Source organism: Mauremys mutica, chromosome 1 (assembly GCF_020497125.1).
Source record: "Mauremys mutica isolate MM-2020 ecotype Southern chromosome 1, ASM2049712v1, whole genome shotgun sequence".
In the NCBI taxonomy this organism is placed as follows: domain Eukaryota; kingdom Metazoa; phylum Chordata; order Testudines; family Geoemydidae; genus Mauremys; species Mauremys mutica.
In genome coordinates, this window is record NC_059072.1 from 11,254,391 (window position 1) to 11,273,395 (window position 19,005).

Genomic DNA, 19,005 nt, shown 5'->3' on the forward strand with positions numbered 1-19,005 from the left:
TGGGTGGGCGGGCAAGGTTCATGACGCGCATGTGTTCAGGAACTCTGGTCTGTTTAAACGCCTCCAGGCAGGTACTTTCTTCCCGGACCACAAAATAACGGTTGGGGATGTGCAGATACCTACAGTGATCCTCGGGGACCCAGCCTACCCGCTAATGCCCTGGCTCATGAAGCCCTATACAGGCGCCTTGGACAGAGAGAAGGAACTCTTCAACTGAGCAAGTGCAGAATGGTGGTGGAGTGTGCTTTCGGATGTCTCAAGGGGAGATGGCGGAGCTTACTGACTCGCTCGGACATCAGCGAAAAGAATATCCCCGTAGTTATTGCTGCTTGCTGTGTGCTACACAATCTCTGTGAGAGCAAGGGCGAGACCTTTTTGTCCGGATGGGAGGTTGAGGCAAATCACCTGGCTGCAGTTTACGCTCAGCCAGACACCCGTGCCGAGAGAATATCCCAGCGGGAAGCGCTGTGTATCCGGGAGGCTTTGAAAGCAAGTTTCCTCGGAGAGCAGGGTAACCTATGACTCTCCACTTGCTTTCAAGAGAAACTGACCCTGGGCCTGTGTCTGTATGTGTCGATTTCGATCTGCGGTTACATACCCCGTTCTCCAAGTTTCCCCCACTTCCAAAGCACGTTTTAAAGCAAATTAATTGTAACACTCATTATTAATAAATCTTTGTTTTACTTTGCATTTCTGTTCAGGTGTTGAAACATGGACGCATACTGTGCTGGGCACGGTGTGCACTGATGTACAGACCGCTTGTTCCATAGAGGAATGACATCCTCCTGCTCCTACATAGGTCTCTGGGGTGGGGGACGGTTGCAAGTGGTTGTGCATGAAGGGGAGGGTTTGCAGGAAGGGGTGGGTTTGCAGGAAGGGGCGAGTGGTGCCTTCTTTGGATAGGGGTTTGGATGACGGCAGTGGGCTGCGGGTTTGGGCGTAGGAAGGGGTGAGGGGTGTGGGGGAAGGGTGAGTATCTGTCCGTGGATGAGGGCTCTTGTTGGGGCTCAGGGCAGCGGAGAGGCTCGTTGCTACGGTGGAAGTGCATGGTAAGGGCAGCGTGCCTTAACATTAAGGGGGTGGCAGGCGCTAGGACCCTGGACAAGCATACACATCACAGAATGACCCGGGGCAGCATACACCACACAGAGTGACCCTGGTGCCTACTGACTGCAGTGTGTGTGTGCCCTGCAGTTGATCATGGCCCCAAGTCTGTACCCTGGTAATGTAGGCTATACCGTGCAATTATAAATCCCCTCCCCCCCCATACACAAAAAAATCCTCTGACACGAAAGACGTGACCGAAACAGTGAATAACAGCAAACAGCTTTTAATAATCTAATACACAGTGGGGGGATGAAACTTGGATTTGGGACTGGGTGAGCCTGTAAGGGAAGCACTTCTACAAATTTATAGCGTGAGAGGTGTGTGGTACATTAGCGCTATGCAATGGTGCAGTGACAGTTCTCACGGCCCCTACCGCCCCGCCGTCTTGTACTTTTGGGTGAGGGGGGGCAGGACTTTTTGGTGGGGGAGGGCGGTTGCAGATACACTGCAGGGGGGCTCTGTCCTCCTGCCTGCGGTCCTGCATAACATCAACAAGGCGCCGGAGCGTGTCCATTTGCTCCCTCATTAGCCCAAGCAGCGTTTGAGTCGCCTGCTGGTCTTCCTGCCGCCACCTGTCCTCCCGTTCGATGTGTGTGCGATGCTGTTGACATAGGGTCTCCCTCCACTGTCTCTGCTCTGCCGCCTCGGCTCTGGAGCAAGCCATCAGTTCCGCGAACATCTCGTCCCTAGTCTTTTTCTTTCGCCGCCTAATCTGCGCCAGCCTCTGCGAGGGGGATGCCGGGGCAGTCCGGGAAAGACCCAAAGCTGTGTGATGGGAAAAGTAAGTGATTTCCTTGAACAGATACATGTTTGCGAACAGTGAACACAGTCTAGTCAGTTTCTCTGAACAAGACCATACAGGGCAACAAGTCTCACGAGATCTCAGGACAAGTTCGAGATTTCGGAATATGCTCTCATTGGCTGCGGCATTGCACAGGAGAGCGGACAAGTGGGGAGAAACAGCTGAATCCGTCTAGCAGACAGTCCTGGTAAGCCTTACAGTACATTCTGCTTATCAGTTAATGGATAGCTGTGCCCTCCCGCTAAAGGCAATCTGGAAATCATATACTCTGACCCTTTTCCAGCCACTCCCGCCAGTGCACGGGAAAGATCAATGTATGCTTTTCCTATGTGGCCTACAACACGTGGCTGTTAAGCGAGGGTCATTGTTATGCAAAGTAAAAGTCAACCATTCACAACAGTAACAATACACTAATTGCCCTAATTAGATGCAGCATTTCATGAACGAGATCACCCTGATGCGGGTCCCTCGGAGTCACAAAGAGCGGATGCTAAGGGAAGCCCTGCAGAGACCAGGACCATATGCGGCCATGCTTGTGGAGGCGATGATTCCCATCTACATAAGGATGTCCTGGCGCGGAAGAGTGTGCTTCCACGGAGCACCCAACAAAGCACATCTCCCCAGGAACCTCCTGAGGAGGCTTTTCGAGGACCTAAATGAGACCTTTCTTGAATTGTCCCTGGAGGATTATTGTTCAATCCCTATATGTGTGGACCTACTTTTCATATAGTTTTTCATTGAAAATTTTATATATAGTATTTCTATTTTTTTATACCTGTTTTATAAAAAATAAATGTTTACATGTTTATAGCACTTACCGCCTGATCCTTCCCCTGATTCAGAGTCCGGGTTAACGGCCGGGGAGGGTTGGTAGGGGATCTCTGTGAGGGTGATGAAGAGATCCTGGCTGTCAGGGAAAGCGGTATTGTGTTGGCTGTCGCCTGCGCCGTCCTCCACAGACCCTTCCTCCTCTTCCACATCGGCGAACATCGAGGAGGAACTGTCCAGGTTCACTATGCCATCCACTGAGTCCACGGTCACTGGTGGGGCAGTGGTGGCAGACCCACCTAGAATGGCATGCAGTGCCTCGTAGAAGCGGCATGTCTGGGGCTGGGCTCCGGAGCGTCCGTTTGCCGCTCTGACTTTTTGGTAGCCTTGTCTCAGGTCCTTGATTTTCACGCGGCACTGCATTGCATCCCGGCTGTATCCTTTCTCTATCATTGCTTTGGAGACCTTCTCGAAGGTCTTTGCATTCCGCTTGCTGGAGCGCAGCTCCGACAGCACAGACTCCTCGCCCCACACACCGATCAGATCCAGGACTTCCCGGTCTGTCCATGCTGGGGACCTCTTTCTATTCTTGGATTGGCCGGACTCCTCTGCTGGAGAGCTCTGCATCGTTGCAGGTGCTGCGGAGCTCGCCCCAATGTCCAGCCAGGACGTCAGATTCAAAGTGCCCAGACAGGAAAATGAATTCAAATTTTCACGGGTCATTTCCTGTGTGGCTGGTCAGAGAATCCAAGCTCCGACTGCTGTCCAGAACGTCAACAGAGTGGTGCACTGTGGGATAGCTCCCGGAGCTACTAAGTTCGATTTGCATCCACACCTAGCCTAATTCGAGCTAGCCATGTCGAATTTAGCGTTACTCCACCTGTCGGGGTGGAGTACCAAATTCGAACTAAAGAGCCCTCTAGTTCGAATTAAATGGCTTCCTGGTGTGGACGGTTGAGCGGTTAGTTCGAATTAACGCTGCTAAATTCGAATTAAAGTCCTAGTGTAGACCAGGCCTCAATGTATTAGACTGACTTGCGTGTTTTTGCTTTCTTTTGCTTGGTGACTTACTTGTTCTGTCTGTTATTACTTGAAACCACTTAAATCCTACTTGTTATACTTAATAAAATCACTTTTGTTTATTAATTAACCCAGAGTAAGTGATTAATACCTGGGGGAGCAAACAGCGGTGCATATCTCTCTATCAGTGTTATAGAGGGCGGACAATTTATGAGTTTACCCTGTATAAGCCTTATACAGAGCAAACCGGATTTATTTGGGGTTTGGAGCCCATTGGGAGCTGGGTGTCTGGGTGCTGGAGGTAGATAAGCTGCTGAACTGTTTTCTCTTGAAGCCTGCAGCTTTGGGGGGTGTGACCCGGACCCTGGGTCTGTGTTGCAGCAGGCTAGCATGTCTGGTTCAACAAGATGGTTCTGGAGTCCCAAGCTGGCAGGGAAAACAGGCTCAGAGGTAGCTTTAGCATGTCAGGTGACAGTCCAAAGGGGGTCTCTGTGACCGAACCTGTCACACCCTGAATTTATTAAAGGAAGTTGGTGGTCAAGTGACTTGTACCACAAGGTTGAAAATATATGGGAAGAAACACCTGCCAAACAAATGTACCCTCTTCCTATTCCACACCACTGGGCAGACAATGAGTTTTTACAATGGTGGTCACTACCGTCTCTAGTAGTGGTGAAATCTCTACAGACAATACCGTCAGTAATGAATGGATCAGTTCTGTTCTGAGACTCCATGTGGATGTAGTGTGACCACATGTCCCATTTTGGCCGGGACAGTCCCATTTTAAACCCTGTTCTGGGCATCCCAATTTTTTTTTTCAAAACGGGATATTTGTCCCATTTACTCTTGGCAAACAGGACAAATGCACAGTTTTGCCAAAAAAGTGGGTCCTGCCTCCCTAGTGGGGTGTGGAGGAATGTTCGGGGTTGGGGGGGTGAGCTGCAATGCCAGTGATGCCAGCCCTGCACATGGAAAGGGGGCCCCCCCAAGGCCAGCCTTGTGAATGGGAGGGGGCTTGGGTGAGCAGCATGGCCCAGCCCGGCGTGCGGGGGTGGGGGTGGGGGTTCGGGCCAGCCCTGCAGCCCTCCCCATCAGGGAGATTTTGGGACGTGGCACAGAAGAAGTAAAGGTGTCCTGTCATCACTATTAATCAAAACCTGAGACTTGTTCGCACATCCTAGGACAATGCTCATGTGTTTGAGGAGCAAGGATTAAAAGAAACAAAACACCATGTGACATCTTAACAAAGGAGGTAAAAAGACAAGAGGCGCAAATCTCATGAAATGAAGCTTTGAAGAAAAGATTGACATCTCTGAAAACCGAAACAAGTTTTCATAAAAGGCAAAGCTGTTTTGAGGATTGACATTATGAGATGTTTTGAGTATAAGAACACTGCACTGAAAGAAGCTGCCTATGAAAAGATGCAATACTGCATCCTTGTAGAATCGCAGATTAAGGACATAATGGGGGCCCTGGTTAACAGTCTCAGTTTCCTTGACTGGAGGGCAAATAACTAAAGAGAAAATTACACTTCTTATCAGAAATGGAACTTGGAGGACAAACAAGGAACAATCTGCTTGACAATTCAGCTGCAAAGCCTTTTTGTACTGAGTCAACATACTACAAGCCTTTGCCAATAATGGCCTGACCAAAATTCACTCTCAGCTTTAACAAATGATTAACAATCATTAATAACGAATTAAAGTGAAATCAATTATTTGTAACATGGCAGTGCTTAGTAGCCCCAGTCACGGGCCAGGTCCCCATCATGTGGGTCCTGTACAAACACAGCTCAAAGACAATCTCTGCCCCAAAGAGTTTACAATTGAAGTAATGAAGTTTCTTGTTAAACCTATTACGCTCTGTAGTGAGTCGGTGTGGCTCCCCTCCTGCCCAGCAGAGGGAGCTCCCTCCCAGGCACCCAAGTGGGCCGAGCCACCACCGCCAGTCCCCGCCCCCCGAAAGTCAAGGAGCGGGACAGGAAATAGAAAAGCCGGCCGCCAAAGCTCAGTCAGAGCCCAGCCACCGCCGGGAGCAGACGTGCCGGTGGGAGCTCCTGACTGGGAACCCTCCAGGGCCCGAGGCAGCTGTCCTGACTGGCCGGAGCTTCCCCGCGCCCACTACGATGAGGAGCCGCCGGAGCTTCCCCGTGACCAGTACCCGGAAGGGCCGCTGGAACTCCCCCGCGCCCACTACGAAGAGGGGCTGCCAGAGCTTCCCCGTGACCGGTACCCGGAGGGGCCGCTGGAACTCCCCCGCGCCCACTACGAAGAGGGGCCGCCGGAGCTCCCCCAGCCCTGCTGCTACCCGGAGGAGCTGCCCGAGCCCACCTGGCCGGACTTCCCCGAGGAGCTGCCAGACCTGCCACCAAGCCCTGGTCCCGAGGAGCCTATGCAGCTTGACTGGCCTGGATCCGGTGCAACCGACGAGGTAGGCCCTGAGGGGGAAATGGAAAGTAGCCCGGGGGTAGCCGATCTCTGTCAGGCTACAGATGCAGAGGTCCCGATGTCAGTGTGTTGCGGTCAGGACCCCACTGACCAGCGGCAGTGATAGCCGCTGCTAGGGCCCCGGGCTGGGACACAGTGGAGTGGGCAGGCCTGTGTCCCCCCTGCCACCCCACTCACGGGTGGCAGTTTTCCCCCTCACCCAGGTGTAAGGACCTGGGCCTCTTCACCTACTGTTAGTACTGCTCAGCCCCTGCAGCAAAAGGGCCTGAGCTTAGTGACTGCTGCTCAGCCCCTGCTTCAAAGGGCCTGAGCTTACTGCTGTTTATCGCTGCTCAGCCCCTGCTCCAAAGGGCCTGAGCTCATTATACTGATTGCTGCTCAGCCCCTGCTCCAAAGGGCCTGAGCTCATTATACTGACTGCTGCCCAGCCCCTGCAACCAAGGGCCTGAGCCTATTGTACTGATTACTGCTCAGCCCCTGCAACCAAGGGCCTGAGCCTATTGTACTGTTTACTTCTCAGCCCCTGCAACCAAGGGCCTGAGCCTATTGTACTGTTTACTGCACAGCCCTGCCACCAAGGGCCTGAGCTCATTGAGCTGATTGCCCTGTATTGCGGCTCAGCCCTGCACCAGAGGGCCTGAGCCTTCTAACCCGGTTTACTGTCATTCAGCCGGTTCAATAGGAGACGAGGAGTGAGTCGGTGTGGCTCCCCTCCTGCTGAGAGGAGGGTCGAGCCCCGGCTCAACCGATTACACGCTCCCTTTCATATCTCCACCTATCTCTTTGCATGCCTTTTTACCCTCCCCCAATCCAGGTTCCCCAAAGAGCTCACATTTACCATGAGCTGGAGTCTCCTATGAGTGAGAGTGAGGAGGCTGGTCATACAACATTCTCTGCACGGGGCCCTCAGTTGTGGAACTAGTTTCCACAGCTAGTCAAAAATAGTCCACCATTGTTAACCTTTAGGCTGTGTCACAAGACCTATATTTTTACTTGCCCTTTTGGAGAGGATGGCCTCACTGGGGATGGAAATTTTGGCAGGGAAAGTCCCTTTTATTCTGTTGTGTTAGGGGTTGAGCTTTTCTGGGAGTTTTTTCTTTCAAGATGATGGCAAGGGTGGATGAGTGCCTTCTTTTATTTATGTTATGAAATAAACCTGCTGCCTATTAATTTAATCTTATCGCGTTATAGGTGAAACCACGTTATATTGAACTTGCTTTGATCCACTGGAGTGCGCAGCCCCGCCCCCCCCCCGGAGCACTGCTTTACCGCATTATATCTGAATTTGTGTTATATCGGGTCGCGTTACATCGAGGTAGAGGTGTATTTGGTGCGAAGGAACTGAGGGGTGTCGGGGTGATTCTGGACTTATATAGCCAGGGGAGGGGCCAGGGCCACAGGGGATGAGCACCATCCCTACAGGTACTGCTAGGCAAAATTCTCTGACTTCAGTGCACTGGGCATGCACTTATCTAAGTTGAATACATGCTTGCACCCACAGCTCTAAGAAGAACAGTTACGGTATAGATTGTTAGGGACCAGGATGTAGGCGGCCTGGCCTAGTGGTCACAGCAGGAGTCAGGTTTAGTGGGAAGAGCAGGTGTCCAGAATCAAGGGTAAGCACCAGAGTCAAATGCTGATGACCAGAGCCAGGGATTGAACCAGAGTCAGAGCCAGAAATTAAAACTGAGGGTCAGAGCAAGGGTCAGATATCAAATGCCAGTGTCAGAGGCAAAAGTTGGAGCTGGGGGTCAGAGCTAGGACTAGTAACTGATGGCCAGAGATGAGGCATAAGGACAGGGCCTGGAGGAGAGGCAAGGATCAGGCATGGAGCAAGAGCATGGTGGGAACTAGGGACAAAGGCCGGTGGGAGGTAGGAGCCAGCAGCAGAGCAGGAATCAGGAACAGGTTGGGTGCAGGATACAGGAAGCAGGCACAAGCAGGGTCTGATGCAACAACACCACAGAATCACCTAGTTGCTTGGACAACTTCCTGTCCCTCCTTTTGGCTTAAATAGCATGGTTGGAGCAATCGGTGAAGCTTGGCGATTCTCCAGTCAGAGCTCCCATGGGTGGTGCCTTGGCTGAGGTGATAGTCCTGCTAGCTCCTTGGCCCACCAGGTTTCAGCAGCCATCGGATGCAATGGCTGTCTGGGAACCCTGATTCAAACTCTGAGTTTGAAACCTGGGCTATCGCACAGGTAACCAGAGCTGATATTGTACAACATCAGAAGGACAATCTAGCTGAATGGCTTTTTGACCCTGGGAACAGGAAGGAAAAAGATCATTTAGAACCTAGTGGATCCATGGCTACGGTGTCTGTCTGCTCTAAAAATTCGGAAGAGAAACTTACAGAGCATGAGACAAACACATCTGCAGCTTTAAAGCTGAGAGAGGTTGCACTGACAATATAAATGAACCATCTATTTCCATTTGTCATGGACATGATGATGAAGCTGTCAGCCAAGCCTTCTTTGCAACTGTCCAAGAAGAAGTTCCAAGCACCAGCTCATCTCAAGACGGGCTGGGGCAAGATCCAGCAATATGGCTACGTTCCCATGAACTTTCACACTCCGGTCATTATTTTGTTGAGAATGGACCTATTCAAGTGACATCTGAAACTTTTAATTTTCCACAGTGGATGGCAGACATTTCACTGATAAATAGTATAAAAAAGTATTACAAAATGGTGAAGCTCTCAGTCAGGCGCATTCCTGTGCAGTGGACAAAAGTTTTCTGTTCTCCATGCTGTCTATCTGCTTCAGCAGCTCCCAAGGCATCTAAACATCATGAAGAAGCTTTCATAATGGTGTGGCAGACTGGAAGAATTTGGCACCTAAACTAAAGAAGCATGATGCATCAGAGGGTCATATGAACTGTTACTGAGCCTGGAGAGAACTGCACAACCATCTCAAGCTTTCTATGACTATTTATGAAAAGGTGCAGCAGGAAGTTGAAGGTGAGAAACACTGTTGGCGTTTAATACTGCAGCAATTTCTACATGTCGTGCTATTTCTTGGTGAAGTGATGTTGAACACTTAGGAGACAGATGGAATGGAAATTTCCTGGGAGTCACTGAGTTACTGTCTAATGATGAGCATGTCTTGGCAGATCATTTGGATAAAGTGAAGTCAGGTGCAAATGTAAAATATCTTAGTAAAGACACCCACAACAAGTTCTTTCAACTCTAGGGTCAAAACATTAATCAACAAATTCTGGTGGAAGTGAAAACTGCAAAATATTTTGCACTGTTGCTCAGCTGTACACTGGATTGTTCACATATGGAACAAATGTTTTTAATTCTTCAATATGTAAAAGCAGATGAAGAAGAAGCTCTATTAAAAAGTATTTCAATGCATTCCTATGTGTCAAAGCCACTACTAGAGGAGAAGTTGCTGAAACTGTTTTGAAGCAGCTAGAAGACATGGGACTTATAAGAATAGATTGCAGAGCCCAATGTTTTGATAATAATTCAGACATGAGGGGCAAGCATAAGGGTTTGCAGGCACAAATTAGGAACATTAACTCCTGTGCAGTGCACATGCCTTGTTGCAGTCACTACTCAAACTTGCTGATCTCTGACACTGCTGCTTCTTCCCTTGAGTGGGAAATTTATTTGGTATATTCAACGGATGTATATTTCTTGGTGGATCTACTAAAAGGTGGGATATTTTTTAAAAAACATGGATATGTCCCTGAAACCTCTGTAGGAAACAAGACATGCGTAGATGCTACAAAAGCTACTCATTAACCGCTACCCCATATTTGTGAGGCACTCCAGGAGCTACATGACTCAACCTCTAACAGTATGATTTGCTCAGAGGCAAAATCACTAAGAGAAACTGGCTATATATTCTTTCATAGTAGTCCTCACTGTGTGGTAAAAGGTGCTGAAAGAAATTAGCACAATTAACAAAAAGTGTCAGGGGAATTAGGGTGACCAGATAGCAAATGTGAAAAATCAGGATGTGGGTGGGGATAATAGGCACCTATATAAGAAAAAGCTCTGAATATCGGGACTGTTCCTATAAAATTGGGACATCTGGTCACCCTAAGGGGAATAATAGGGTTCTTAGTATGGCACTCAGATTAAGAGAAACAGCAGCAGCAACCTTCCAGTATTACTGTGAAACATGTTTTGATATAGCACTTGAGAGAGCCAAAGAAAAGCCAATTTGTGAGTTGTTTGTAGAATGAGTATTTCCAGTTATTTGCTGAAGGAGACAGTGTCGGTGTAAACTTTTCTGAAACAAATTTTGAGGAGAATGACGCTGCTTCATTGGGACTTAAGTTTAACGATCCACATTTTTGGCCTAATATGACGAACAAACTGAGGTGCTGTTTAGTGGAACATGGACCAGAGCAATGGAAAGATAGAGATTTCACTCTGTCAACCTCTAGTGACGGGAGGCAATTTAGTCATGACTGGTTCATTAAAACTCTACCTAATGGACAAACAGTAGAGTGCAAATAGCTTATGTATTCGGAGACACAGAGAGCTGTATTTTGTTACCACGGCATGCTCTTTGGAAAGAAATTGCCATCCACTGCAAGCATCTGCATTGGAAATCCTGAGAGCAGCTTCTGTGATTGGAAACATTTGAACCCCATGGCAGGAGAACATGAGAACTCACCAGAGAATCATCAAAGTTATTTAAGTTGGAGGTCTTTTGAGATGCATATAAAACATGGTGCTGGAATTGACAGTAGACTTCAAAGCACTATCTCTGCAGAAAAGGAGAAGTGGCATACAATCCTAACTGCAATCATTTTCTGCACCAAGAACAATCTAGCTCTTCGGAGTTCTAACAACATAATTCACCAATCCAACTCGGGAATATTCCTCAATTTGCTTGAGATGTTTAGCCATTACAATCCAGAGTTAGCGGTTCATATTTCAAATCACAATAAGGAAAGAGTTTCCCATTTTTCACCAACAATTCAAAATGAATTTATGAACCTTCTTGGCAACACTGTGAGACAAGAATTAATCAGCAAAATCAAAGAGGCTAAGTACTATTCTATTATCTTTTTGCACTCTGGACACAAGGAACAACTCTGTGAAATAATCAGGTCTCTTAGAATAGTGGACGGCCAATGAAGTGTTGAAGAGAGTTTTGTAGATTTTATTAACATAACTGAGAAGATGGGTAGCAGTCTCGCTGCGGAAATAGAACAGAAGCTATGCAATGATGGATTAGACAACGGAGCAAACATGGCTGGAAAGTATAGTGGCATGCAGGCAAGACTGAAACAAGTAAACAATCTGGCTTGACTTGTTCCATGTGCAGCAAATTCACTGAATTTAGTAGGAATTCATGCAGACAGTTCCTCTGTGCAGATGGTATCATTTTTTGGAACTGTTCAGAGACTTTAATTTTTTTGTTAGTTCCACAAGCAGATGGGAGATCTTAACCAACATTCTTAAAATCACACTCAAAGGTCACAGTGACACCAGGTGGTCATCAAAAGCCCAGGCTATCAAGGCCTTAAGTCGACAATTGCCAGGTGTTCTCCAGGCATTGCATAAAATATCTGAACAGACTTCATATCCAGAAACAGTTTCAACAGCCAAGAGCCTCATGTTGCAAATTAATTTCAAGTTCATCTGCACTCTGCTTATGTGGGACTGAATTTTAAGTAATATTGACTATGTCAGCCAAGCTTTGCAAACCAAACGATTATCTGTTGACCAAGCTGCAAAACTGATACATTGACTGAGGAACGGACCACAACATATGCCTGATGAAGGGATTGATGCAATAATCAAAGATGAAGATAACCATGTTCAGTCCATGGATCTTTCTTCAGAATTTCCTAAAAAGAAGAATAGGAAGGTAAGAAGACTGAACTACGATGAAGGCTAAGACAAAGATTTCAATATCACCACTGAGCAGGCTTTCAAAATAAAATTTGATAATGTTATTGACAAGCCGAATGCACAACTTCAGTGGCGATACAAGACATTATCAGAGATCTCCTCAGACTTTGAGGTCCTTACCCGGCTTGCCCTCTCAAACATGCCTCTTAGTGAAATGAAAAAGTGTGTGACTAACTTGGCAATGAAGCACCTGAAGGATCTGCATGCAACTGAAATCATGACTGAAACTGAGAATTTCAAGTTCCAGGCTGTTGCCATCCTCCCAGATTGTTGTATAGCACTCCACAGACTCTTCTGAACTTCATCCACATATCCCAGTATCCCAGTATTGCGATAGCCTTGCATATTTTTTGACTCTCTCTGTCACGGTAGCATCTTGTGAATGGAGCTTCAGTAAGCTCAAACTATTGAAGAACTACTTGAGGTATTCAACTGGACAACAACGTCTCTCCATTGAACACACTTTAACAAGCTCGATCAACTTTGATGCTGTGATAGATGAGTTTGCAGTGTGAAGGCCAGGAGAGCTCCTCTGTAAACAGCTTTAAAAAATCTATAATATGATTTGGTTACAGATTGACTCATTATTAACACATTTTCTTTTAGTTAAATGTATAAACAAAAATGCAACGTTATGTCTTTTCTGAATATGCTTCATGCCATTAAGTCATAGCAATATCCCTGTTTATGTTACAATTATTTTCAGTCCATTTTTTTTCAGTAACAATGAGTTTACTTAAAGGTGATATAGGAGGATACTATAGGGATGTTAAAAGATTGTGTAAGAATTAATGTGGCACCTAAAAAATCATACAGTAGCTTTTATTGTGTATGTACTGTACCCATTTGCAAAAATAAACTCATTATCATTACTCTATAATATCCTATCTCATATCATCTAAAAAAAACCCAATGGGGGTGCAAATATGCTTGCTCACTCCAGGCACTAAAATGCCTAGTGACAGCTCTGGTCCTTTGTCACATTTATCCATGTAAACATCGTTCCTTATAACCTTAATATCAGTTAGAGGGTGGGAGAGTTAGGGTCCCTTATGACAGACCCACCTACACCATGACAAAGCGCTTCCTTGCACTCAAGCTCAATTTACACCTAAAGTAATATCTAATATCCAATTACCAGTGTTCTCTAACGTCTTGTGCAAATCAGGAGGGTTTGTGTATATATAATGTTAGTTTATATATAGATATATGAGAACTGGAAAAGATACAGAGAAGGACAACAAAAATGGTTAGGGGTATTGGAACAGCTTCCATCTGAGGAGAGATTTAAAAGACGGACTGTTCAGCTTACAGAGGAGACAACTAAGGGGGGATCGGATAGAGGTCTATAACGTCATGAAAGGTGTGGAGAAAGTGAACAGGGAAGTGTTATTTCCTACTTCACAGAACACAGGAACTAGGGGTCACCTGATGAAATTAATAGGCAATGGGTTTAAAACAAACATAAGGAAGTACTTCACAGAATCATAGAATCGTAGGAGTGGAATGAACCTTGAGAGATCATTTAGTCCAGTTCCCTGCACTCATGACAGGACTAAGTATTATCTAGACCATCCCTGACAGGTGTCAATGCACAGTTAACCTGTGGAACTCATTGCCAGGGGATACTGTGAATGCCAAATGTATAACTGGGTTTAAAAAAAAGAATAGATAAATTCATGGAGGATATGTCCATCAATGGCTATCAGCCAAGATGGTGAAGAATACAACCCCATGCTTTAGGTGTTCTTAAACCTCTGAGACTGGATGATAGAGGATGGAGCACTTGACAATTGCCCTGTTCTGTTCATTCCCTCTGAAGCATCTGGCTCTGGCCACTGTCAGAAGACAAGATACTGGGCTAGATGGACCATTGGTCTGACCCAGTATGGCCATTCTTATGTTTTTTATGTTACATCCTGTGATAAATGAAGGGGGGAGAGGTAGCTCCCTTTTATGGACACCCAGTCAGCCAGTAGCTATAAAATCCCTCTTAGTAGCTGTTCTCTAATTGCTCTACCTGTAAAGGGTTAAAAAGTCTGACCGCATGCATGGGTAAAAGGAAGTGAGGGGGCACCTGGCCAAAAAAGCCAATGGGAAGGCTAGAACTTTTTACAATTGAAACAAGACACTCCTTTTGTCTGTTTGTTGTTGTTGTCCGCAGAGAGGCGGATAGGGCTGCAACTATGCTGTAAGAAGCTCGTGGCCAGGTATGAAAAATCATCGGTATCATACCTAGAAACTACTCATTTGAAACCCCAGATATGTAATTAGATCAGGAAATGCATAGGAAGATGCGATTAGGTGTATCTCTTTTTATTTCTTTCTGTCTTGTGGACTCCTCTGTGCATTTGTTTTGCTTGTAACCTTTAACCTGGATCTCAGAAACTATTCTTGATGCTTAATCCTTGTAGTTGCTCTTTTTAAATCTAGCAATAGCCTAAGTTCCCAGATGTATTTTCTTCCTATTGTTTTTTAATAAAATTTACCTTTTTTAAGAACAGGATTGGATTTTTGTGTTCTAAGAGGTTTGTGCATATGTTGTTTAATTAGCTGGTGACAACAGCTGATTTCCTTTGTTTTTCTTTCTCAGCTCTTCCCTGGATGGGAGATGAAAGGGCTTGAGGGTAACCCACAGGAAGGAATTCCCAAGCGTACCTTCCTGGGTTCTCAAAGGGGTTTTGCACTTGGGTGGTGGCAGCATCTGCCCATCCAAGGTCAGAGAAAAGCTGTAACCTTGGGAGTTTAATACCAGCCTGGAGTGGCCAGTATTAATTTTTAGAGTCCTTGCGGGCCCCCACCTTCTGCACTCGAAGTACCAGAGTGGGGAATCAGCCATGACACATCCATTAGACATTTAGAGGGCATTGGCTTTTACCTCCAAGAATGAAGCCCTTCAGAGCCTCACCAAGACTTTTTATATTATTTGCACAGAGAATGAAGGGTGTCCCTATCTCTTACCTGAGGTACTGTCTCTTGAAGACAGAGGAAGCAGGGCCACACAGGGGGTCGGGGAGGGAAGCATGGCCAGGCTCTTATCAGATTAGGCTTTCCCTAGTGGAGTAAGAATTGGAAGGGTTATTGAATGCAATTGTTATGTTTAATCTAGTTAAATAAAAGTTTGGTGGTTTTTCAAACCCAGAAATTGGAGGCATAGTCAATTGGCAGGGCCCTCAAAATCATGTTAGGAAAGGCAGCCAAGGCTGCTCAATATTTACAGGCAAATGTCCTGAGAGGAAGCTGAGAGGGGTAAAAGTGCTGTAGGGGCGACCCAGAGACACTGGTGTTGAGCAAGGTACATGCCCAGAAAGGGGCAGGTCACAACAACTGCAAAATATCCACTTCCAAGGCACCTGAAGTGGAGCACACAAAGGACCAATCACTTGAAGAAAGAGAGGTTACATACCTTGTATAGTAACTTTAGTTCTTCAAGATGTATTGTCCCTATGAGTGCTCCACAACCCACCCTTCTTCCCCTCTACTTAGGAGTCCCTAGCTTAGGTTGGGTTCCACAATGGAGAAGGAGCTGGAGTGGTGGTTGGTCCTGCACTGCCCTGTATACCCTTGGCATGGGGCATGAGGATAGTTCAGGTGTATGCATGAACCAAATGGATACTGCTGGCAAAAAATTCTCTGACTGAAGGTGCATATACATCCAGAGTGGAACAACATATCAAGACGAACTCAAGCTAATGTACATGGTAAGTAACTTCTCCAGATCTACAAGCTATTATAATAATTCATATCCTCTTTACCTTCTTAATTCCTTCCTAAGTTCACCCTACACCCTTTATCTTCCTTTCTTTTCTTTGGAGGTAAGGTGTTGAGGGACTGTGTGGACTCTCTCAAGAGGAGATCAGCATGATGAACTCAGTCCTGGCCATTTTCTAAGCACCTTTCAACACCATCATTTGCATTCAAGCCTTCTTTCAGAAGCTGAAAGGAGGAGAGATAGGAGAAGGAGAGGGAAAATGGTGACAGGAGGGGGCTAGACAAAAATCAAACTATAAATAGTAGGTGCTGAATTGAGGACTAGAAAGAGCAGTTCACTGATTACCATACTATTGTATCTGGTGCCTAAGTACCGGCCTATGGTGATGGATACTTTACCAATATCATAGATAGATAGACAAGCCCTGCGCCTGTGTTGCCTTTGCCTCTCCCCTACGCTGGGGTTCGTCAGCCTTTAGTGCATGTTACAACAACCTGAAGATTGGCCAACTAGTGCCCTGGGTATGATGGCCCTTCTGTGCTGTTGCAAAAGCCAAGGGCATAAAAATGCACCAGCCCTGCCTCTTCCCACCTGCAGCACACCACCTGTGTTGGAGTCTCCTGCAGGTACTGGTGCTGAGCTGGCTATCCCACCTACACCTATTAGGGGCTTTTCTACGTCCTGAGAATTCCCTTGTGGGTCTGTTATGGTCCTTTTTCAGGTCTTTTATGCTAGCAGAGCTGGCGTCAATGAGCCATTACATGCTGACGAATTTGGCCCAAGAGACAGGGTGATATTGTTATGATCCTATTATCCTTCTCTACATGTCAGTGTTGTATTGAGCCACTTGTTCTTTTTTTCTTCTTATGTGTGACATACTACAGCTGTACATTACACCTGGAGTATTTCCCCTTGATACCTTAACTGAGATGATGAAACATCAGAAAATTAGCAGGTTCATCATCTGTGGTTTTCAGTTCCCAGATCTATCATTTTGGGTTTTCCACTTGCACGCACCATGATAATGGCTGATCACTTTTTTTTTTAATGGTTTCTGCACCTCTGTAGACACATAACTCTCTTTGGTTTCAAATGTTCAGTTTCCCTGTCTTGTCCATCAGCATTTGTGCACTTGGACTTTGCATCAGCGAGGCAAATCTCAGCTGAACTTTGAAAACTTTTAATCAACACATTGGAAAGTAAATAGGATTTATTTTACTAACAGCTTTAGTGGCTGCCTGCCTAAGCAGTTAATATTCTCCACTCTTGTGCAAAATGAATTTAACTCATTTTGGTTAAAAATCCTGGCCTCTGATCTTCAGGGCTGAATGGACTACAGCAGCAATATGCTTAGTCCCAGGGCAAGAAAAAAAGAAGAAGATTTATGTCTCTTAGCAGAGAGTTTGCTGGTTGAAGCAGCCCTAGATAGTTTCATTTGTCTGCGTGGACAGTGGTGGCAAACCAGGGTCACATTGTAAAGTCATTCACAATGAAGGAAATCCAAAAGGGACGGAGAGGTCAGCTAGAGATAGGGTTTGTTTTTTCCCAAATAAGATGAATAATTGCAGTTGTTCGTGTCTGATTAAGAGTGTTGGGTGCCATGTAGTATCAGCTGGCTCACGGCAATGACTTCAGTGCCCTGGGAATTAGAATGTCTCCCCTTTATCAATGTCCCCGCTGGGAGACAGCACAGGTTTCCCCCTAATCCTCTACTCCAGTGAAGAATTAATTGTTTCACATTCCAAGCATGCAAATCATTAGAATCTGACTCTTCAGTCTTAAGAATGCACTGTTTAGCATGCTGCACACGTTCATTACACACTCCCTATAGACAAACTGTGTTGCAATTTTGATAGAAGGTGTGTATAACAAATGTGACTGCATACATACAGACACTATGGCCAGGAAGCCATGGGGGACCAAATCAAGGACTTCCAGTGCAAACCCCTACTACTTGAGCAGCTACTTGGTAGCAGACTTTTAATCTTGATGGGACCAACAAGACATGATCACAGGCAATCAGATAGTGTCCTGCCTGTGCACAGTTGACTTTTGGATTTTCATCCACAAATTTTTTGCTGCCAGATTCTAATTAAAAGGCAGACAAGGGGAATTTCTGGTCAGGTATGAGGAATTGAAATGTTCTGGAGTCCTGCCACCTTTGGTTTTCAAATAAACCAGTCTGTTCAAGTCACCAAAAATCACTGCTTCTCATTTTCTTCTTCTGAATGTTTTCATAAGTATTCTCTTGAGATACCTCCCATCACAATGTTCCAGGCCTGATCTTACACAGACACAACTGTTATGGTTGATTATGGGAGACAGGAAGATTAAAACAGTATTACAAGACAAGATAATTGAAAACAAGGTTCAGTGTAAAGGGTGTGGCTATTGGTTAAATCCCACATTTTGTAGATGTGTTGTTTATTTCCTTTCCGTGGGTGGAGGGCTTTTAATTTATTATCGCCAAATCTCCCCACATTGCCCACAGGACTGACTGCTTTAGTCTCCCCAGATCTCTTCACAGTTTAGTTCTGTTTTCTGTGCGTTTGCTACAACACACACCCACTTCACGTCCCCCATTGTGGTGTTTTGATGAACTAGGGCTACGCTATGTCTGTACAACTTATGAATTCTGATGGATATTGTGAAGTCATATTATGAAAAACTGCTGTATCATCTCTGCCTATGTGTATGTGGGTCCACTGTTTGTGACAGGCCTGTTGCAAATATGCCCAGACAGATAAAATAAGAAGGTGCTTGGGACTTAATGACTCTCCTTAGGCTATGTCTCCACTACCGCGGTAAGTTGACCTACGCTACCCAACTCCAGCTACATGAACAATGTAGCTGGAGTCGACGCACCTTATATCAAGTTACCACGGGGTCTACACCGCGGGGTGTCAATGGGAGAAAATCTGCCGTTGACTTACCTTACTCTTCTCATCGGGGGTACAGTACAAGGGTTGACTGGAGAGCCATCTGCAGTCGATTTGGTGGGTCTTTACTAGACCCGCTAAATCGACCGCCGGTAGATCGACCTCAGAGCATCGAGCCCTGCTGTAGTGTAGACCTGCCTTTAGGTGTAAACCTTTGGGACAATGGATCAGCTGCATCATGAGAAAACTAGTGTAGCTGATTTCTCTGCAGGGAGTGCAGAAGGTAGGAGCAGTGGAAACTTATAAGGAGTAGAACAAAAAAGGCCAGGTCACCCGGCAGGGTTTAAACCAAGAAACACCCAGGAATGGGGCCAGACAGGAAACAGAAAT